At 43.4% G+C, this 23,442-nt stretch overlaps 1 pseudogene; it reads left to right on the plus strand.

Moving 5' to 3' along the window:
- Positions 1 to 3,336: 3,336 nt before the first annotated feature.
- Positions 3,337 to 16,425, plus strand: LOC135893052 (olfactory receptor 5J3-like; annotated as a pseudogene).
- Positions 16,426 to 23,442: the final 7,017 nt, after the last annotated feature.

Raw genomic sequence — 23,442 nt, forward strand, 5'->3', positions numbered from 1 at the left:
GCTGAGTTGTCAACTCTCACCTGGAACTAGGTCCCCAAGCCAGGAAGCCCTTTTCCACAAAAAAACATGAACGAGAAGGCCAATAGGCCAGTGATAAGAGCACTCAGTGGGGTTGTGGGACACTGAAGTTCAAGTACCCACCTTATCTGATTTGTAGTAGAGATGTGAACCCAGGTAACTGCCCTCACCAGTGGGCTACTGGGTATTCTAGAGTGGGGCTCTCTTGTTGAAGCTCTTCCACTGTGGATGAAACAATTAAATGTTCAGTTAGCCAGCGAGAGACTGACTCTATAGCCTTGTGGTGAGCACACTCCCCTGGGAGACCCTTAAGTGCCTGCCGTAATTGTACGTTTGCTCAGTGTGTGTGTCAAGACACTGGGCCCAATCCTGTTCCTGTGGAGGTAAAATTCCCTTTAAACTCACTGGGCTCTTTCTGCAACATTCTCTTTATGTTCTTGCTAATGTTTGGAGCTATCATCTAAACTCATTGCTGTCATTTCATGGTTTGCATTTCCTGACTAAAGGATACTGACATGATCTGACCCTGGAAGTTGAACCCTTGATGTCCTGCTGGTGATTTGAAAGTCACTTTCCCAGCTCCTCCTCAGTGATGGATTCCTTATTTCCTTCAGTGACAACTATTCAGATATTGATTTTTCTACAAATACCCCACCTGGCTACAGGTAATGAGAATTCTGTGTCAGACAAATTTTAAGAGGCAATTAATCAGTACATAGGAATGGAAAAAATTACTAGCACCAAAATGATGGGTTTGAGTTCTGCAAAACACACCGTACAATGAGTGACTTCAGGAGCTCAATCTATTTTGCATTATGAAAATAGGGTTAAGAAGTTACTTGACCGTGATCCATAAATATCTAAGTAACGCAGGGAGATTTGTGATAGCAAAAGCCTTTTTAATATTCAAGGGCAGAACAGTATCCAGCAGCTGGAAGCTGAACGTAGAAAATTCAAACTAGAAATAAGATGAGAATCTGTAACTGTGAGGGTATATAATCACTGGAACTAGGGGCTGTGGTGGATTCTCCATCACTTGACATTTTTATTTCAGGATTTGGCATCTGTATAAAAAGAGATGCACAAGCTATTGGGCTTGATTTAGGCCTGGGTTACACAGGAGGTCAGACTAAATGGTCTGGCATTAACAGCTCTGGGCCTATGTATTTTGTTTTATTGTTCTGAATAGGAGTTTTCATTTCAGAAAATGAGAGCTAACCTTTTCTATTCTCAGCACAGTGAGAGCTATTTTGCCCTGTTCTTCCCGATGTGCAGAGGCTAGTCTGACACTACATAGCCAAACAGACCTTATTCAGAGATTCCAAGGTCAGAAGGGACCAGTGTGGTCATCTAGACTGACCCACAGTATGACACAGTCCATAAATCTTCCCCCAAATCTAGCAATCAGCAGAGTATAGCCACTAGATTGGGTTCTGAAATATGACTCAGAAGAGCAAAGTTCTGTTCCTGAGCTCGGTGACTGTTGAAGAGTTTGTTCCTTCCTTATTCTTCAGTTTACCCCTCCTCAAAATGTGAATAATGATACTGACCTCCTTTATAGAGCACTTTCAGATCTGTGGATGGAAAAGTGCTATGCACATATGTATATCTGTCAGTCTAGGCTTTTATACTGTACTTCTTGCCATAATCTTCCATTTCCCCCATCAGGCTATGACTCAATTGAACCATACTCATCCTGCAAGGACCCTCTCTGTTCCCATGCATGAAAATCCACGTAATTGACAAAGGGAAATATGCCTGCCAGGTTGATGTCTCAGACCGGCATGGAGAAGCCTACATTGAACTGGATGTGGCAGGTCAGTGAAGTAGCTTCTTGATTTACACCAAGGTAATCGTTAATCTTCTACTGTCTGGAAATGGGAGACTGGGAGAGGCCAAATCCATCCCGGGGCCAATTCCAGTGAAGTCGGTAGTATTGTAACAGGGGTGATCTGGGAGTTGGGTGTCCCAGTGATTAAAGCATCAGGATTATTTACTGTGTCAAATCCCCATGGGAAATGCAACTGGCAGGTATGGGCCAGAAAACATGAATAAATGTGTCACTCAGTCCTGAGGGCCTGTTCTACAGCTGGGGCCTGAATCAAGTGAAATCTGGCAGGCGATTCCACCTCTCTCTTAAATGACTCTGTCTCTGAAAGAAACCCCCCACAGAGCCGCCCACGGGGGGTAGTTTGTCCTAGCCCCCTGTCTGAGTGGGCCCCCAAAGCAAGTGGCATTGCAACCTGGTGCACAGGGTGGCAACGCCTCTCCCATTTGGCCCAGCCTCCCCTCCCTCATGATAGGGCGGGCGACTAGGTCCAGTCATGTTGTGACCTCGCACGTGGGGTTGCTGCACTGCTCACTCAGGTTTGGTCCAGCTGCCCCTCCATCATGAGCGATGGCTGCACCAAACCAGACTGGCACTGCTAGCCGCACACCACTTCACACAGCCTGGAGTCAGGATCCAGGCTCAGCCCCACGGGACAGGAACCAGCAGTAATGTGGGGTGGGCTCACTCTCCAAACTCCACCACCACTGGGGCCTCCCCTCAGTGTTTTTGCACCCTTGGTAATTTCTTTGGAATGGGGAGTGGCCCAATTTCATATTTAGTTACAGGCCCCAAAAAATCTCTGTGCAGCCCTGCCCCCTCTTGCTGCTCCTTGAGCCCTTGGGAATCAAGAAACTTCCTCTCACTCCCCTGCTGCCCTCTGACTCCATGAATGGGTCCCCAGGCAGTGAGGATGACTGCTAAGAGCATGGAGAGAAAAGAGCACGGCATGCATTGAATGAGTCCTGTGCTAAACATTGTATATAATTTTGTAATTAATCATGCGTATGCATCAGAGGGCAGAGTTTGGGGGTGCATGGGCAACCTTCATTCTTGTATTTCCTAACTTTTGCATGCTTGACTTTGTACCCTGAGCATTCTTTTAACATAGGTTGTTTTTCCCCCCATGTATTATGTATTTCTAGCTCTATATGTAGCTCCATATAGAATTTTCTGCAGTGCAGAGTGGGAAGTGTGCCCCGAGGGGAATTTGATAGGCAACTATCTGACACACAGAACATGTGTATTGCTCTCTCCTGACAGCTCCCTATAGAATCCTTCCTCCTAGCAACTCTGTTATTGGAGTCATTGGAGCAGATGTTAGCCTTCCATGCCAGCTCTCAGTCACTAAGTTAAGTGGAAGCTTCAAAGTGCAGTGGAAGCTGTTTGCACCATCAGTATTAATCCATGAGGTCTCCTACAGTGGAGGAATATGGGCAGAAACACAAGGGGACTGACATCAGGGTCGAACGGAGCTGTCCGTCACAGAAATGAATCATGGGAACTTCTCGCTGAAGCTCAAGTATGTCCAGGCCTCTGACAAAGCAGAATACATCTGCAGCCTGGATTCTGGGAGCTGGAATGATGAGACAGTAATTGATTTGGATGTGCCTCCTAGATGTGTCATTGTCTCGGAAAAAAACCTTAAACTTTTGGGACCCAGTATGGAAAAACTGGAAATTTGGGGGAAAATTGAAAAGAAACTGTTATAGGAAATATTTTCTCTCAGGATGAACAGTGAAAGAGGAAGGAAAAAAGGAAAAACTTGAGCTACACTACCATTTCCAAGTACATATTAGTAACTGTCTTAAGTTATATTTTACTGGCTCATAGGACAGCTAGTTTTGTCTACAGTTATGACAGTTTCTGTATGCATGATGATAATGCACTATTAAATAATCTGGTATTACTATGAAGTTTGGATACATAGCCGAATTTACTGTTGGGTCTTAATAATTGTGCTTTAATTACATTATAGCAATATTCATTTTCTGAGCTTTTTCTCTAGAAACTTGAGTTTCTACATGGTAATGTCAGGTCAGGTCTATGTACATATCATATTTTAGACCAAAGGAACAAACCTTCCTGTTTGTTTATAACAATATTGATGCTTTCTATTTGCAACATTATATATATTTTTTCTATTTGCCATTAGGCAAAAAAGACACATTAGAATCTTAGTATACAACTGCAGCTCTATCCCTAATACTAGGCATATTTTATATTATGATTTGTATCAAAACTAAATAATGTTTACTTCTTTATTGCATACATATGTCAAGTACTTTGATGTGCTAATTAAATTATACATAATACATTTTTCATTTTCAAAGAAGTAAATTAAGATTAGTTTTCATAAGCAAGTAACTGTGGATATTTCAAGTTTTCAGAAAATTTCCATTTCCCCCCCAAACAAAACGTTTTTTCCCCCATGCCATTAAAATTTCCAGAAATTTTACATCCCTACTGCCCATCAGTGTGAGACTGAGGGGGCCAAGTCCATCTCTGGGATGACTCTACTGAAGCCAATGGAATTCAATTCAGTTCAGTTTGGAGCATGCTGGCTGGGTTCTGGAGTCACATTCCCATTTGAAATGTAACCTCACATATCTAGGGCACAAAAACCCAAACAAAACAAAACAAACAACAACGGCCCCAAAATCTGTGCCAGAAATTCTTTCTACTGAGGAATAAATCAGACCATATCTAGCTATTGCTCACAGAGCCACCTGCAGCGGTCTTTGTAGTTAAGATTCTCCTGTTTATGTTCATGTCATACACAAAGAGAAGCTAGATAAAAGCAAAATATACTCTTGCTGGAAGGTTGTAAAATGGCATTGCTTTATTTTTGGAATCCAGAACCAAAATACAAGAATATAAAACAGAGAGAGAGACAAAACAGGCTGCACCCCACCTTTCTCTACACAGGCTATCTGCAGACTAACTTTTCTAGACCCAGATCACACACTAATTTCAGGGCCCCCTAGCCTGCAAGCAGGACCAGAAAACTCCTCATACTTAAAGTGATAGCTTATAATTTTAACAGTGTTCAATATCCCCACACTTCTCATGCCCCTTGCAGCCCCTGGCCTCATGCAGAAGAGTCTCCCTCACTCATAGCCCTGACCTCCTCTCCAAGAAGCCTGTCATATATATATATAGGGGGAAGGATAGCAACCTTTATGTATGCAGTAGCATAAAATCCCTCCTTGGCAGCTGTACTGGATTGCCTTACCTGTAAGGGGTTAAACAGTTCAAATAACCTAGTTGGCACCTGACCAGAAGGACCAACGAGGAAAGAAGTTACTTTCAAATGGGGGGGGGGGGGAGAGGATTTGTTTGTTCTTCTCTTTTGTTGTTCTCTGTCTGGACGGTAGAAGCAGGTACAATATCTCCTGAAGATATACCTGGAATAACCCATCTAAACCATAAAAATTGTAAGTAGGGCAAGGAAATGTGTTAGGTTATCTTTTGTTTTGGCTTGTGAATTTCCCTATGCTATAGAGAGAGTTTTATTCCTGTTTTTGTAACTGTGAAGCTGATAGCAGAGGGGAATCCTCTGTGTTTTAAATCTTTTTGTTACCCTGTAAAGTTACCTTCCATCCTGATTTTGCAGGTGCGATTCTTTTATTTTTTTCTTTATAAATAAAGTTTTTCTTTTAAGAACCTGATTGATTTCAGTGTCCTGAAGACAAAGCGTCTGGTCTGTGCTCACATTGCTAAAGCAACTGGTTGGTATATTATTCTCAAGCCTCCCCAGGAAAGGGGGTAAAGGGGTTTGGGGGGATATTTTGGAGGGATAGGGACTCCAAGTGACCCTTCCCTGAATTTTTGTGTAAATCACTTTGTGGGTGGCAGCAATACTGTCCAAGGACAAGGAAACGAATTTGTGCCTTGGAGAAGTTTTAACCTAAACTGGTAGAATATAATCTTAGAGGATGTTTCATGCAGGTCCTTTCATCTGCACCCCAGAGTTCAGAGTGTGTGTGTGTGGGGGGGGGGGCGGGGAATGCTGACAAACCCTTAAACAGTTCCACAGCCCCTATCCTCTTCCTCCATCTATTTCTGTGACCGTCATCCTTTTTCTTGGAAAATGCAAAAGTAAATTAACTTAATTTTCTTTTGCTTAATTTGCATAAGGTGTAAATGTTTAATAGTGAGGATGATTAACCATTGGAACAATTTATCAAGGGTTGTGGTGGTGCCTCCAAACCTTGCAATTTCTAAATCAAGATTGGATTTAGTTTTGTTTTTTTTTTTTTAATTCTGCTCTAGGGATTATTTTGGGGCAGTTCTCTGGCCTGTGTTCTAGAGGTGATCAGACTAGATGATCACAGTGGTCTCTTTTGACCTTGGAATCAATGAAAAAACACATGAACCTCACTGAAGGTGGCTAATTTGTGATGTTCAAGATGTTTAAAATACAATTAGTGAATTTTAATATCCCCTAGCAATGAGTTCCACAGGTTGACTGTGTGTTGGGTGAAAAGTACTTCCTTTTGTTTGTTTGTTTGCTTGCTTGTTTGTTTTAGACCTGTTAATTTAATCAAATAATCCCTAGTTCTTCTTGTGTTGTGTGAATGGGTAAATAATATTTCCCTTTTCTCTTCCTCCACAGCATTCATGATTTCAGAAATCTGTCATATTCCCCCTTTGTCATCTCTTTTCCAAGCTGAACAGTCCTAGTTTTTAAATCTCTTCTCGAATGGGAGCTGTTCCATACCCTTAATCATTTTTGTTGCCTTTCTCTGTAGATGGGGTGTCCAGAACTGCACACAGTATTCAAGGTGTGGACGTACCATGGATTTATGAATCCATGGATTTATGTAGTGGCATTCTGTTATTTTCTGTCTTATTATCTATCTCTTTCCTAATGGTTTCTAACATTCTGTTAGCGTTTTTGATTGCTGATGCAGATTAAGTGGATGTTTTCCAAGAACTATCTACGCTTTTGAGAATTTTACCTGAGTTACACCCGAATAAGATTTATGAATTTGGCCAAATATGAATGATGGATGCTCAGCACTTCACAGAAGCAGGCAGTGACACACAAAGCAATCAACATACGCTACCTACCTAATCTAATTCTTTCTTTTTTGCAAAAATATTTTTGCACATTTTTTTCTCCTCGTATCTTCTTTCTCTGTGGTATGGCTGGGAAAGCTAGAATTGCTCTGGAACAAGTGTGGTTGACCATTTCATGGTTCATCTGGGAGCCCTCAAGAGAGATCTTGCTGTAAGGTAGACAAGTGTATTCTTTCACATCTTGTTTACATATCAAAAACCTCCTTAAAAATGAGGTTCTTTGTGTTTGTTTGCTTCTCCCTGTAACCTGATCTAGGGTGTGTTAATAATATTGATGTAATTTATTTTTAAATAATTTTAATTACTAATATTAATAATATTAATTATTAATTTTAATTAGTATGGGTTTTAAACTCGCCAATCTCTTTGATGAGAAGATAAAAATTCTTGTCCCGAATCAGGCTCCGCAGAATTTACAAAGGACCTATGGGGGTATTACAGGAAGCTCACACAGAGACAGATATAGTCATATTGACTTTTTATTAAAATCAATGAAATAATAAGTAAACGATAAAATAGTCAGAGTTACAAAGTTACAATTGCATTGCTGTTATTCAAGAGATACAGATGATAATACAATATTATGTGCTGCAAAACTTTGGTTAATATACTCACACCCTGTCTTGATAACCTGGTGTTGAAAGACACAGGACCTCTCCTCTGGCGGTTCCTGTTTCTCACCTCTTGCAGAGGTGTGCAGAGGAAACTAATGCAAAGAGCTGTCAAAGCTAACTTGGACTTTACTTATCCAACTTAAATTTAAAATTAAAACCTAATAAATAAAACTAAGAACAAAAGTTTGGGGAAACAAAGCTTAGCCTAGTCCCCTTGGAACTTAAAGTTTGAAAAGAAAATAAGTCCGGCCTACTCATAGTTAATAGCCATCGTGGATGAATAGCATTGATAGTTAGTTGAAGATGAAGATAGCGAGGTGGGTCACCTCTTTCACAGGGCACAAGTGCCAGAAATCCTTCCTCTTATGCTCAAATTTCATTCCTCATCCACAGAAATGTTAGGGTACACTTACCCCATAGGCTAGTACATATGTGGGTATTGATTACATGAATGTACACACATAAGTTTCCTTGTGGTGTACGTGTTAAGTCTGTGGGTACAACTCTGATAACCCCCCTATGCCGTTCTTCATTATCTATTGGTCTAGGTCAGGGGTCTCAAATATCCAAATTAGACACCATCAACTCAGTTTTGAATAGAGACTGGGAATGGCTGAGCCATTACACACATTGAATCTATTTCCCCATATTAAGTATCCTCACAACTTGTTGTCAAAGTGTCTGAAATGGGCTATCTTGATTATCACTTCAAAAGTTTTTTTTCTCCTGCTGATTATAGCTCATCTTAATTAATTAGCCTCTTACAGTGGGTAGGACAACTGCCACCTTTTCATGCTCTCTGTATGTATATATATCTCCTTACTATATGTTCCATTCTATTCATCCAATGAAGGAAGCTGTAGCCCACGAAAGCTTATGCTCAAATAAATTTGTTAGTCTCTAAGGTGCCACAAGTACGTCTGTTCTTTTATTAAAAAATACAGCAGCCTCACTAGAAGCTGATGCTGCATCACTGACCACCAAGTTCAATGAATGAGAACTGCATGGGACAAAAAAAGCTCAAGGGTTTAACTCTCGGATCCGTATCTGCAATCCTCTGTTCTTTCCTCTCAGGTTGCCCCCATTATCGTAGCCCTGACCTCTCATGTCAGCTATCGCAATTCCCGTATCTTCCAGCTTTTTAAGTAGCATATTTGTCATACCAGCTCCTGTAGTATCATCAATGCCAATAAATTGCAGGGACATTTTCACTAGGTTCTGTTGTTGTTACAAAACGCACCATTAAAGTCATTTGTTCCATATGGCTGATGTCAGGTGTGCAGTCCAGAATAACAGAGTAATATCTTGCTGACTTCAGATCTGCCACAATCTTCTGTTTGACTTTTGTTGCCAGTAACTGTATGATTTCATTTTGAATTGTTTTTCCAAGGTTGTGGGGTGTGTTCATTTCTTGCGTGGTGACTCTTCTTAGATGCTCCTGGAATACAGCATCAAACTCAGCCATCAGTGCCACAATTTTAAGGAAGTTTCCATTGTTTGGCACATGCAGCTGATCTGAAGTGCCACGCGGTGCTAGGTTTTGGGTAGCAAGCACTCTCACAATGGCAATGAGCCTTTTCAGAACATTTTGCCAGTAAAGAGACTGATGCAATCTTCTTTTGATGCTGATCATCTATGGTGGCCTTTAACCTTAGTCTCATCTCAAGTTCTTTCCACTTATGGACTTCTCTCTGGTGATTTGCTGCCTTCTCATGGCATGCCAGAAAGAAATGGGAGAAAAGAGAAGATGAGACAAGAGGGAAGGAGGAAGAGGGAAGCAAAAAGGGACAAATTTCAAATGCTCCCTGCCAGTCACAGATTCATAAATTCCAAGCCCAGAAGGAACCACTCTGGTCTGACTTTTTGTTTCACATCAGCCATAGAACGTCCCTCAAAATAATTCCCAAGGGAATTGGAGGAGATTTTTTAGAAAACCACCCAATCTTGATTTTAACAAAGGCCAATTGTGGAGGATCCAACAAAACCCTGGGTGAATTACTTCAAACCCTGACTGTTAAAAATGCTTCTCTTTTTATTTCCAGTGTGAATTGGTCTAGGCTTCAGCTTGCAGCCATTGTCTGCTCATAATCTTTATCTGCTAAAGCGAAGAGCCCATTAGTAAATATTTGTTCCCTTAGGCTCATCCCTTAACCTTCTCTTTGATTGAGCTCCTGTAGTCTGTCAGCACAATGGATGTTTTCTAATCCTTTCATCATTCATGTGAACCCTGTCCAATTTATCAGCATCTGTCGCAAATTGTGGACACCAGAAGTGGACTCAATATTGGAGGAGTTGTTGCACCAGTGCCGAATACAGAGATATGGAACCTCTCTATTTCTACCTGAGATTCTGCTATGTACGGCTCCAAGGGTCACATTTGCCCCTTTGGCCATAGCGTCCCACTGGGAGCTCATGGTCAGCTGATTATATCCCATGACCCGAAGCCTTTTTCAGGGTCGCTGATTCCCAGAATAGAATCCCCCATCTTGTACATAGAGCTTATATTTTTTCTTACCTTCTACACAGATGATGACTTCTTTTGACAAAATCCACAGAGAAATGAAAAAACTCACAAAGAATCTCCTCCCCACCAATCCTCTCTTGGTCTTCACAGAGAGACCACGAGATGGAGGCTTGCTGCAGCAAGGCTACAGGTGTCTCAGAGGTTCCCCCACCCCACATCCCTGTCCTGCCTGGTTGTTGTCAAGGGAGATCTGTGAGGTCACAGCCACCTCATCGTCTTTGCCCAATAGGCTGAGTTCCTGCCAAAGGCCTTTGTGAAGTTACTGCCACACTCACCTTTCCCTTGCAGGCCTGATGTCTCCCCCTGGCCAGCCCGGTTGGATGTTTCAACTGCACCCCAGATCACCCCACTTGCTCATTATTTATTCTGGGGAGCAAGCAGGTTACCCAATAAAACAACAGAGTCTGTTCCTCGCCCCACACTGAGTTTTTCATAGAGGGGTCGGTTGTGAAATAATACGATCTCCTAATCCGGCCTCTATTTCACGGACTATGAAATTTCACACACTTAACACCATATTAAGTTCAGTCGCTTGTTGTAATTCACTAAAAGGCACCTTCCAGAATGACAACCAGTTGTGATGTGAGGACACCTGGAAACTGAGAATCCACCTCTTCCCTGGGTAATTTGTTCCAGTGGCTAGTCTCTCTCACTGTAAAAAATGTGTGCCTTACATCTCATTTGAATTTCTCTGGCTTCAGCTGACAGCCATTGGTTCTTGTTGTGCCTTTCTTGGCTAGATCGAATTAGCGCTGACCCATGAAATCCAATCTCCCAGTCCTGCTGGGAACCCCCCAACCAGGAGCACCCCAGTAGATGACCATAATGGTCCCTTCTGACCTTAAAGTCTATGAGTCTATGAGGCCTCCTAGCTGTTTCTCTTCTGGGATGGGGACAGGACTTCTTCTGTATGGCTGCTCTCTGTGGGGATATCAGATGCACCTCCAGAGGCAGTGCAGAAGCAAGTGCACTGCATCAGCCTGTCATTGGGTTCAGGGCTTTAGCCTTGGCAGCTTCTGCTTCAGCCACATCTCTGGGTGCCCGGGCTCAGGGTTTCTGACCCCTGTGGCTGCAGCTGGAGCCACCTCCACATCTGGTAACCTCTTCTAGCTTCAGAAAGGTTGGTGGCTGCTCAATAGCGTAGCTAGCGGAGTGCAGGGGAAGCAGCCACTTCCTCCGCCTTTCCAAAAGCGGCCGGAGGAGTGAGGGGGGGCGCAGGCTGGCAGCCGGCAGCGAGGCCGGCAGCCATGGGGGGGCGGCGGGCACGGCCGGAGGAGCGGGGGGGGCACGGCCGGAGGAGCGGGGGCACAGCATGTGGCCCGCAGCGTGGCTGACAGCCGCGGCCGGAGAAGCGAGGGGGGACGGGCGCAGGCTGGCAGCCCGCAGCGTGGTCGGCAGCCATGGGGGGGCGGCGGGCACTGCCGGAGGAGCGGGAGGGCGCAGCATGGCGGCCGGCAGCCGCGGCCGGAGGAGCAAGTGGGGGGTCACGGGGGTGGCACGGCAGGGCCGGAGGAGCCATGGGGAGGAGGGGCAGTGCGGCCGGAGGAGGAGCCAAGGGGGGCGTGGCCAGACGAGGAGCCAAGGATCGGCGCCTTTTTTATGTTTGCTCCCCCTCCTCTTAGAAGCTGGCTATGCCACTGTGGCTGCTCCCCTCCGAGCACAGGTCTGAAGGCAGCAAAGAAGTGAGGGAGGCAATGCTGTGACCCCCCTACAACAACCTTTGAACTCTCCCACTCTCCCATTTTGGTCGGGAAACCCACCACACAACATGTCATTGAGATGGACGTGTTCCCAGGGAATGTCTCAATTGCAAGGAATCAACATTTCCCAGCTGAAAAAAATGTTCTGCTAGAAAACTTGCATTTTTTTTTCTTTCAACAGCACTTTTGGCTTCAGAATTTTATTTAATTTTTATGAGATTGTGTCTTTTATGTTTTGTGGCACACAAGCAGACAAGTTAGAGAAAACATAAAATACTCTTGCTGGAAGTTTGCAATATCTTGTTAATTTGTTTATTAAGACCAGAACAATAATACATAAGAACCCCCAAATCAGAGGGAGAGAAAGTAGGCTACTGCCTATAACAGAGAGGCACAACTCACTGGGTACCTGCTGACTGACTGCTGCTAAGCCCCTATTGTGTGCTGCCCTACTGAGCTCCCTAGCATGCAAGCACGTCAAGAAAACCTGCCCAAAATTTAAAGTCACAGTATTCAGTTTTAACACAACTACAAATACACCAGAACATCAACATTTTCTGTTTTACAAGGTCCCTCCTTTTTTGGAACCCTTGTTTCTAAACATGCCATGCGGAACTTCAATCAAATTTCAGCGACTAATTATCATGTGTGTGGAATCATCATGAATGTGAATTCTGTGTAGTTATGTTGTTGGCTTCTTTAGGAAATTTGAGGAAACAGGAGGACTGGGAAAGCCTGTTCCCCTCCTCTCCTCATACACACTGCACATTTGCTGCCACCTGGTGCTGGCTGAGCAGTAGCATTGTGACATCAGAGATAATCCACCACTCAGCACTCCCTCCCTCCAGTTCATTTGCATACTTGGGGAGAATGACTAGCAACCTGGCTGCCATGGCAACAGCTACCTTTGACAACTGATTGCCCCCTTATTACCAGAACATCATCACAGAAAGGAAGTTTGTAATAAAACAGGGCCAGATTTGGATAACTAGGATAAGCCTCCTGCTGTGCTCATTTGGGTTTGTACTGTGGTACGGTGCAGAAAAAGGGACCTTCACAAAGATAAGAATGGCAATAAAATATATACTGAAAACAACAGATGAGTAAGAACTTCATTGTTTAAACAGCACATAGAAAGAAAAACTATTATATATTAAAAAAAAAAGCTAAGGAAATTAACGAACAAAAAAACCCTTCATTTAACGTTACTTAAGTTTGCTTTCATCAATAAAGTAAACCATAAAATAATTAGGAAATACAAAGTCAAGATTTTTAAAAAAGGATTAAAAGGTTACAAAATTTTGCATTCTCATGTTAGCAAATGTCCAAATAAGTGTTGCCATGGCACCTCAGTCCTCTTGTTCATTTCCATGATGATGCAGATTTTAATTACATGATCCCAGGAAGAAGATCAGCAGAAAGAAATGGAAGAAGAGAAAGGAGAATATGAGACAAGAGGGAAGGAGGAAGAGGGAAGCAAAAAGGGACAGACTTCGAACGCCCCCAGCGAGTCACAGATTCATAAATTCCAAGCCCAGAAGGAACCACTCTGGTCTGACTTTCTGTTTCACATCAGCCATGGAATTTCCCTCAAAATAATTCCCATAGGAATTAGAGCGGATTTTTTAGAAAACCACCCAATCTTGATTTTAAAAAAAAGGCCAGTTGTGGAGGATCCAGCACAACCCTCGTTGAATTGCTCCAAACCCTGATGTTAAAAATGCTTGCTTTATTTCTAGTGTGAATTGGTCTAGGCTTCAGCTTGCAGCCATTGTCGGCTCATAACCTTTATCTGCTAAAGCGGAGAGCCCATTAGTAAATATTTGTTCCCTTAGGCTCACCGCTTAACCTTCTCTTTGATTGAGCTCCTGTACTCTGTCAGCACGATGGATGTTTTCTAATCTTTTCATTATTCATGTGGCTCTTCTGTGAACACTGTCTAATTTATCAGCATCTGTCTCAAACTGTGGACACCAGAAGTGGACACTATTTTCCAGGAGTGGTTGCACCACTGCCCAATACAGAGATATGGAACCTCTCTATTTCTACCTGAGATTCTGCTATGTACGGCTCCAAGGGTCACATTTGCCCCTTTGACCATAGCGTCCCACTGGGAGCTCATGGTCAGCTCATTATCCCCCATGACCCCAAGTCTTTTTCAGGGTCGCTGCTTCCCAGAATAGAATCCCCCATCTTGTACATAGAGCTTATATTTTTTCTTACCTTCTACACAGATGATGACTTCTTTTGACAAAATCCACAGAGAAATGAAAAAACTCACAAAGAATCTCCTCCCCACCAATCCTCTCTTGGTCTTCACAGAGAGACCACGAGATGGAGGCTTGCTGCAGCAAGGCTACAGGTGTCTCAGAGGTTTCCCCTACCCCACATCCCTGTCCTGCCTGGTTGTTGTCAAGGGAGCTCTGTGAGGTCACAGCCGCCTCATCATCTTTGCCCAATAGGCTGAGTTCCTGCCAAAGGCCTTTGTAAAGTCACTGCCACACTCACCTTTCCCTTGCAGGCCTGATGTCTGCCCCTGGCCAGCCCGGTTGGATGTTTGAGCTGCACCCCGGATCACCCCACTTGCTCATTATTGATTCTGGGGAGTAAGCAGGTTACCCAGTAAAACAGCAGAATCTGTTCCTCGCCCCACACTGAGTTTTTCATAGACGCGTCGGTTGTGAAACAATACGATCTCCTAATCTGGCCTCTATTTCACGGGCCCTGAAATACCACACACTTAGCACCATATTAAGCCTAATTGCTTCTAGTAATTCACTAAAAGGCCCCTTCCAGAATGACAGCCAGTTGTAACATGAGGAAACCAGGAAACAGAGAATAAAACAATGGTTACAATACCCTGAAATGTCAGATGGAAACATCTGAAATGGTGACATTGGCCAATTTCAAGGCCAGAGGGTTTTCAAATTAGTCAAAGTGAGCCCTGAATTTGTTAGGGACCTGGCTATTATGGAGGCCCTAGCAGGTTTCCACTCCCAGTTCTCCTGAAAGGCCGTTGAGAATTCAGGCTGACTGAGAAACTTCCCAGAATAAGTTACCAGGATTGGGGGCGGGGGCAATGAAGGAAACCAAACAAAGCCTGAGCCAGGATGGAGAGCATTGATCCAAGTGGTGTTTGAACCCCTCCATCCCCACCTGCCTGCCTGCGATGAAATGGACAGAGGGGCACTGATTTCTATTTGTGAACTTGCTAAAGACCATGGGCTACAGCACAAGCCGTACAGCCCATACTCTGAACTCTTGGATAAACAGCAAAGTTGGCTTTTCAAAAACCTTTTCCCCCAGTGCTCTGCATCCACTTTGGATTGTGCCCACCAGAGGCTTTGGAATCCATGACTAAATTATATTTCCATTTAGGGATATCTTAAGAGATAACACGAGTCTGCACAGGACATCAGATTTATTTGTGTGGTCCCCATTGCTTCTATCCCCTACCCTCCTCTGCCTCTTCTTTGGCACAGAGCGCAGTGACAGGAGAATTGGCTCCGGGGAACTGCACCACCGTGACTGGCTTCACTTTCCGGGGAATAACAGACAGTTGAAAGCTGCAAAACATCCTCTTTGTGTTCTTCTTTGCCATTCATTTCTGCGCCCTGGTAGGGAATGTCGGGATGATCGTGCTGATAACGGTTGACTCCCAACTCCACAGCTCCATGTACTTTTTCTTCCAAAACTTGTCACTCTTAGATGTTGTCTGCTCCTCTGTGATTGCCCCCAAGGTGATGGTCAGTTCCCTAGCGAAGAGTAAAGACATTTCTTTCCCTGGGTGTGTGGTTCAGTTTTTCCTCTTCTCCTTCTGTGCCAACAATGAGCTTTGCCTCCTGGCTGTGATGGCATACAATCGCTATGTGGCCATCTGCAACCCATTGCTTTATTATGTCATCATGTCCAAGAGAGTCTGCGTCCAGCCGATGGCTGGCTCTTACCTATGCGCCTGTGTCAATGCCATTGTGCATACGTGTACTGTATTCAGTCTGTCCTTTGGCCACTCCAATGTCCTCGATCACTTATTCTGTGATATTCACCCACTCCAAGAAATCTCCTGCTCTTACTTTCGCATCAGTAAGCTAGGTTTCAGAGTAGCAGCCGTGTTAGTCTGTATCCGCAAAAAGAACAGGAGTACTTGTGGCACCTTAGAGACTAACAAATTTATTAGAGCATAAGCTTTCGTGGGCTACAGCATCCGAAGAAGTGGGCTGTAGCCCACGAAAGCTTATGCTCTAATAAATTTGTTAGTCTCTAAGGTGCCACAAGTACTCCTGTTCTTTTATCAGTAAGCTAGTGTATTTCATCTTTGCAGCCATAGAAACAATAGGCACCATTTTCACCATCCTCATCTCCTACATTTACATCATCTTTGCTATCCTGAGGATCCGCTCCATGGCAGGAAGGCACAAAGCCTTCTCCACCTGCGCCTCTGACCTGACTGTCGTTTCCATCTTATATGGGACCCTGATCTTTACATATTTATGACCCTTGTCTGGCAGCTCAGTGGACTGGGAGAAAATGGTGGCTGTGTTTGGTACCCTTGTGATCCCCATGCTGAACCCCCTGATCTACAGCCAGAGGAACAAGGAGGTGAAGGATGCTCTGAGGAGGACAATACACCAGAAAATTATTCCTCGCTGTATGTAAATATGGGGACTGGTTTTTCTGATCAGTACTAGAGTACAAATATGAGCTAGTTCTCACTCATTAAGTCAATATGCAGAAATTTCTATCATGTGATTTACAGGAGAAAACAATATGGAAATGGAACTTGAGCCAGATAATGAAGGAATGCACCATTTCCCTTGAAAAACAGTGTAAAGTAACTGTGTTACAGCTTCTCCTTTATGCACTGATATGTGATTTCTGCAATATAGGCATCTCCCCCTGCTTGTTCCACTACCTTTTGAACTGGTTAACTTAGCAGATGATATAAAGAGGAGATAGACTGTAATTATTTCCATTTGCCACTGCTATTATCTCAGTTCCCACAGCCCCCACCTAAAATCACTGTACAATTAAATAAAGGGAGGTGTACATGGAGAGGTGTTTTTATAGATTGATAGTCAGACAGATGGTTCTGTTTGGGGACAGACAGGTCGACACTAGACAGACAGATGTTTTTCTATGGGGATAGATAGACAGTGACATGGTTATGTCTGGGGTTAGATAGACAGAAACACGTCATTAGACAGACACGGTAGAAAGGAAGGATGGTCCAGAGGTTATTGCACTCGCCTAAGACTTGAGGGGTCTGAGTTTAAATTCTGCCTCCACTGCAGACTTCCTTTGTGACCTAGAGCAAATCACTTAGGGCCAGATTTTTTAAAGGGATTTCAGTTCCTAATTCCCTTTGAAATCAATGGGATTTATGTGGCCTAAATACCTTTAAAAAACCTGGGTTTAGTCTCCCTTTCCCTCTGTTTGTCACTTGTAATATGGAGGTAAGAGAAGGAGTGTTTTAAGCAAGACACAAGAAGTAATTCTTCTGCTCTACTCCACGCTAATTAGGCCTCAACTGGAGTATTGTGTCCAGTTCTGGGCACCACTTTTCAGGAAAGATGTGGACAAATTGCAGAGAGTCCAGATAAGAAAGGAAAAAACCACGAGTGCCATGTCTCCGTGTGGCTCTCAGAAGCAGCGGCACATCCCCAATCCGGCTTCTATGCATAGGGAAAGCCAGGAGGCTCCACACGCTGCCCGTGCCCCAAGCACCACCCCTGCAGCTCCCATTGACTGGGAACCACAGCCAATGGGAGCTTCAGGGGCGGTGCCTGCAGATGGGGCAGTTTCCCCACCCCTGTTCTAAGGCCACAGAATGTTCGCAGTTACGTGGCCCATGATGCTAGCCTCCATCACTCCCTTGTTAAATCTTCAAACAAGCCCCTTCATGCTCTCTCCCATTCTGACCCGAGACTCGGGAGGAGCTCCCTGTAAACATCAGCAAAACCACCTCCTCATCCCAGGAACTGTTTGACTCTTTAATTATTCCCTGTCCAGCAGCCTTACCATCTCCTTATAAACTTGCTGCTGCAATGTACCAGTTCTGTGGTATGCAGGTTGTGATCTCACAGTGTTAATCTTAGGCAACTTTTGTGAGTCAGGCCTGGCCTGCTTGATAATTCTTGCCAGTGAAGTTGCAGCACAGCCATGACCTCTGTCTTTTCAGTTAGGGTGACCTCTTCAAACACCTCAATGCTCTCGAGTGAGATATCCCTATGGCATTCGGGCCTCAGATCAGTAAAAGGGGCTGTTTTACAATCCTATGCACAGAATATCATCTTGACAATGGCTTCACTATTGTGATGCACTTTTAACCTGTTTATATGCACAGTCCGAGGTGCATTCCGGCTGTGGGGCCTGTGTACATTGCAGGTAACAGCGTGACCCCTCCCTACCACCTCAGAAGGCCCCTCCCATCAGTTTTGCAATTTGTGCTTTTCCACAAGGAGTAACACCAGCAGCAGATCACTTGCATCAAATGATCGCTCACGAGGAGAGTAGAACCCCGTTTATCCCATCGAATTGGGACCAGGGCCAGATTGGATAACCAAAATGTCAGATAAACCAGTGAATGGGAAAATGAGAGGCTGCATCGCCATCTAGTGACTATAGGAGAGATTGCCCACTTCTGTATCTGTGTGCGCTGGTTGTTGGGTTAATACAGAGAACCGAATAATAGAGGGCCAGATAAACAGGGTTCTACTGTATTGTGATCATACCATTCTTTCTGAGCTGCTTGGCTTCTAGTGAGGCTTTGCTTCACTATTCCAATCATGGATTTAGGGAAACCTAATTTACGCTCCTCCCTGTGACAGGGAAAGGAAAAGTGAAGTGCTTCAATAAGATCAATGTTATCAGAATGATATGGTTCCATTTTTTTGTTTCAAAAGGACATTTGGCTTCATAAATTCATTTTCTTTTTTATGAGATTGTGTCTTTTATGTTTCGTGGCACACAAGCAGACAAGTTAGAGAAAACATGAAATACTCTTGCTGGAAGTTTGCAATGTCTCGCTAATTTGTTTCTTCGGAGCCAGAACAATAACACATAAGAACCCAAACATCAGAGGGAGAGAACGTAGGCTACTGCCTATAACAGAGAGGCACAACTCACTGGGTACCTGCTGACTGACTGCTGCTAAGCCCCTATTGTGTGCTGCCCTACCGAGCTCCCTAGCATGCAAGCACGTCAAGAAAACCTGCCCAAAATTTAAAGTCACAGTATTCAGTTTTAACACAACTACAAATACACCAGAACATCAACATTTTCTGTTTTACAAGGTCCCTCCTTTTTTGGAACCCTTGTTTCTAAACATGCCATGCAGGATTTGAATCAAATTCAGCGACTAATTATCATGTGTGTGGAATCATCATTAATGCGTATTCTGTGTAGTTATGTTGTTGGCTTCTTTAGGAAATTTGTGAAAACGGGAACACTGGGAAAGCCTATTCCCCCCCCCCCCAAACACACATACACACTGCACATTTGCTGCCACCTGGTGCTGGCTGAGCAGTAGCATTGTGACATCAGAGATAATCCACCACTCAGCACTCCCTCCCTCCAGTTCATTTGCATACTTGGGGAGAATGACTAGCAACCTGGCTGCCATGGCAACAGCTACCTTTGACAACTGATTGCCCCCTTATTACCAGAACATCATCACAGAAAGGAAGTTTGTAATGAAACAGGGCCAGATTTGGATAACTAGGATAAGCCTCCTGCTGTGCTCATTTGGGTTTGTACTCTGGTACGGTGCAGTGTTTCTTATCAAAGGGCAGTTGTTTGCTACTTTCCTTAGTAAGGGCTAGGTGAAAATAAGATGAAAAATTCCAGCTCTTTTTCTTGGATATTGTTTATCTGTTTCTTGCACATTCAGAGTTATAGCTTAGAACTTTCACTGAAACTGAAGTTGCATAAAATGAGTTTTATTTTAATACAGTTTAATTTAATTACTTTCAGAACTCTGATCAACACAGCATTGAGTGGTAAAACTGGGATTTTCACGAAGATAACAATGGCAATAAAATATATACTGAAAAAACACATGAGTGAGAGCTTCATTGTTTAAACAGCACATATATAAAATATTTTCTTTGTATTAAAAAAAACAGGAAATTAACAAACAAAAAACCCTTCATTTAACGTTACTTATGTTTGCTTTCATCAATAAAATAATTAGGAAATACAAAGTCAAGGTTTTTAAAAAGGCTTAAAAGGTTACAAAGTTAAGCATTCTCAGGTTAGCAAATGCCCAAATAAGTGTTGCCCTGGCACCCTTAATTCAGCCCTCCTGTGAATTTGCATGATGATGCAGACTTTAATTACATGATCCCATATTATTTTTTTTCAACGGGACCCCTTCCTTATTCAGTGCACAGGGTTTTCTTCTCTGGGGCTGTGTATTGAAGGAGTCTGTTGCCTGTCGGATCCCTGCCTCATTTATTGCAGAGTTAATGTTGCCTAGGCAATGCTCATTCTGGTATTTCCTAACTTGAGAGTGCTTCACTTTGCAGCCTTTTAGTCCTTTGTGCATTTCCTAATTTTTATAGCTTACTTTACTGATGAGAACAATCTTTATGACAAAGGGTATTCTTTTTGTGTGTGTTGTATCCATTATTTATCTGTTCAGTGTCAATAGTGTGTGCTTTACAAGACAGAAAAAGTAAGGACACTCCCTAATACAAAGACCCTATGATCTAAGGAAGACTGACACATACAAAGAAAGCAGGATATGTAAGAACTAGGAATTTCTTTCTTTCTTTTAATGAATAGTCATTTATTTATTATGAATTATTATTATTATTAAAGAAAGGGTGGTGGATTGGGGAACTTGTGTGGTGAGGATGTTCTATGCAGAAGGAGCAATATGTAAACACATGAAGAATGGAATGGGAGAAAGAAACACGCATGGTATTGGTGCTAGCTGTACTGGTAAAACAGAGAGGGAGGGAGGTGATGTAGAAAAGGACTAGATTTTTGCTTATGGCCTGTCCCTTTAAATAGCCCCGTCATGGGGTGGCTTGGCATTATAAGGACTGGAGGCCTGAGCTCAGCTAAGGAGGCCCACCTGAACAGGGATCAGCTGATTCGTTTACTGATTAGCAGGGTGCAGAAGAGGAAGTGGCTGAGAGAGTTGCAGGAGCTGCAGAGAAAGGAAGGAGAAGCGAGGATTTCTAGAGACAGAGTTTGGCAATAACCTTGGAGGAAAGACCCAGAGAGCAGAGACTAAGGCCAGCAACAAAATTGCCTTATGCTGCTCTTCTCCTTTTGGTTTGTCTCTTGGAAAATAAATAAAACCCGGCTGGAAGGGTCGGCAAGACTAATCTGTTGTGAGTGCAGCTGTGGAGCCCAGAGGAGGGAGAGATGGATGGCAGGGTGCTGCAGGACCACTCAGACCACGAGGGGGTGCTTGGGAGGAAGTCATGAGCAGGGAAGGAGTGGGGTTTGAGGAGACAGCTCTAAAACCAGGGCCAAACAGGAACCCTGAATGTGTGCACCTAACAGCTTTCCTGGTATTTCAAGTTCTAGACTCCAATCTGGTCGGAAGGTGGCAGTTCAGAACCATCCCTAATTTAATTCAGCTGTGAACTTTCATGAACTCAAGGTCATGCTCTCAGAATTCAAATAAATTGGAAAACCAGCATAATACATTGCAAGTAGCACCCTGTTCCGGCAAACAGGATGGAACATGACAGGTACCATTGCTGGAGCAGATGCAGTATGCCAGGGACCAAGTCATCCTCTCCAACACACTGTTACAACCCCTTGGGAATCAATGATGAGAATGATGTTAAACCTAGTCCGGGCCATTACACCAGCACAGTATAACCACAAAATAATGCAGTCTGGCCACACCCTGTCCTTCCTCTGGATTGCTCCAACCTGCCTTCTATAGCAGGTGCTGGGTCGGGGAGGTAAGGGATGGGTTCTACATCAGCCACAGAGCTCATAGCCCCCCAGTGGCAAAAACCTTTGCAAAACTTTTCAAGATAATGCATCTGCATGTGATTATCCCCTGTCCCCTAGAGAAATGCAGTGTATTTTAATGAGTCTGCCCCTGCTTGTCTTGATTATCAGAGCTCAAAGGTGTTACAGGGATCCTCTCCCAAACATGAACACACTTCCATCCTATACTTTGAAATCAAGAAAGAGGACATCTCTCAGAAGGTAGGAGTGAACATTATTTCCATTACAATAGAACTGAAATCTCCTTTTGTTAGTTACATCAGGAAATAGTTCTTTTCGGAACACCTTGCCCAAGGCAGAGATTTGCAGAAGTCAACTTGCTTATTATTTGAATCTATAATGCAGCCACGTGGGAACAGAAAGAAGATTGTTCTCAGGCTTTCACATGAATTGTCTCTTATAGTCCATACCTTTTGGAGTGGATCTCTACCATGAGTAACTCAGCCCAAGAACAGCTACTGCAAAATGCAGCTGTCCACTCAATTGCAGCAGATATTACATCTAGGATCAAATCCTGGGCCATTGAAACTAATGGGAATTTTGCCATAAACTTCAATGAGACCAAGATTAAATATGTGGGGAGTGATGGTTGAGCATTCTCACTGGGGAGTGTTCTAAACTTGGAGGTCATTTCCATGGGTACACACATTGAAACTCTGAGTTTTCAAGGCACGCTGTAAGACTCAGCTCTTTCTCTGAGTGCCATGTGGAGGTTTGGTTGTGCGAGCACGGCATGTTGGAATGCATGTTCATTAACACTTTCTAGAACATCGCTCCTTTGCCGAGCAGAGACAATGCCTACAATGGCTGAGTCCAAAGAAAATAAATCATTTCTGTGAATCGAATGGGCTTTCATTGATATGTTCAGCTCAGATGCTCTACTGAACATTATGTAGAATGTGTTTACAGTAGTCTTTTCTCTCCTTCTTTCCTTGAATTATATAGTGGGGGATTCTACAGCCTCTTTTGAGAGCACTTTTTGCTTGCACATAGATAGATAGATAGATAGATAGATAGATAGATAGATAGATAGATAGATAGATAGATAGATAGATAATGTTTTTTAGGATCTGAGATCTGTGAACAGGCAGGAGAGCTCTTGAGCATTAAAAATTTATTTATGGTCATCAATCCTGCACTTCCTTTAAAAGTGGGGGTAGGAAATAGCTTAGTAGAAATTTGCTATAATGTAACTAGCTTACCTCTGGTTCAGATTCCCTCTTTAGAAGGAATTTGGTCTGCAGAAGCATTTGCATTCACCGGTCTTTTTATGAAACACTGAATAAACACACAGAAATTGCCAGATTGGCTAAGACCTCAGCTCCATCTAGTGTCTTGTCTCTGATACTGGCTACTATCAGATGTTTCAAAAGCAGGTTTAATAACCTTGAATAGGCAGGTGTGGAATAATCAGCCGTTCCCCCATCTCGCCCTGATCTCTAATAGTTAGAGATTTGTTTAAGTCCTGAGGCATGATGTTTTGTATCCCTTAAGCATCCACATCCATACACTATGCCATATAAAGCTGTCAAATCCTTCCAGTTTCTTTGTAGTTCTGCTCAACAGCACTCCTAGGATCTTCAGACATTTCCCAACTTCTCAGCTCATCCAGAAGAAGAGCTCAGACCAGCAAGGTACTGAGCATGCTAGCCCCAATCCAAAGAAACATATAAGCACATGCTTAACTTTAAGCAA

Source organism: Emys orbicularis, chromosome 21, assembly GCF_028017835.1.
Source record: "Emys orbicularis isolate rEmyOrb1 chromosome 21, rEmyOrb1.hap1, whole genome shotgun sequence".
In the NCBI taxonomy this organism is placed as follows: Eukaryota; Metazoa; Chordata; order Testudines; family Emydidae; genus Emys; species Emys orbicularis.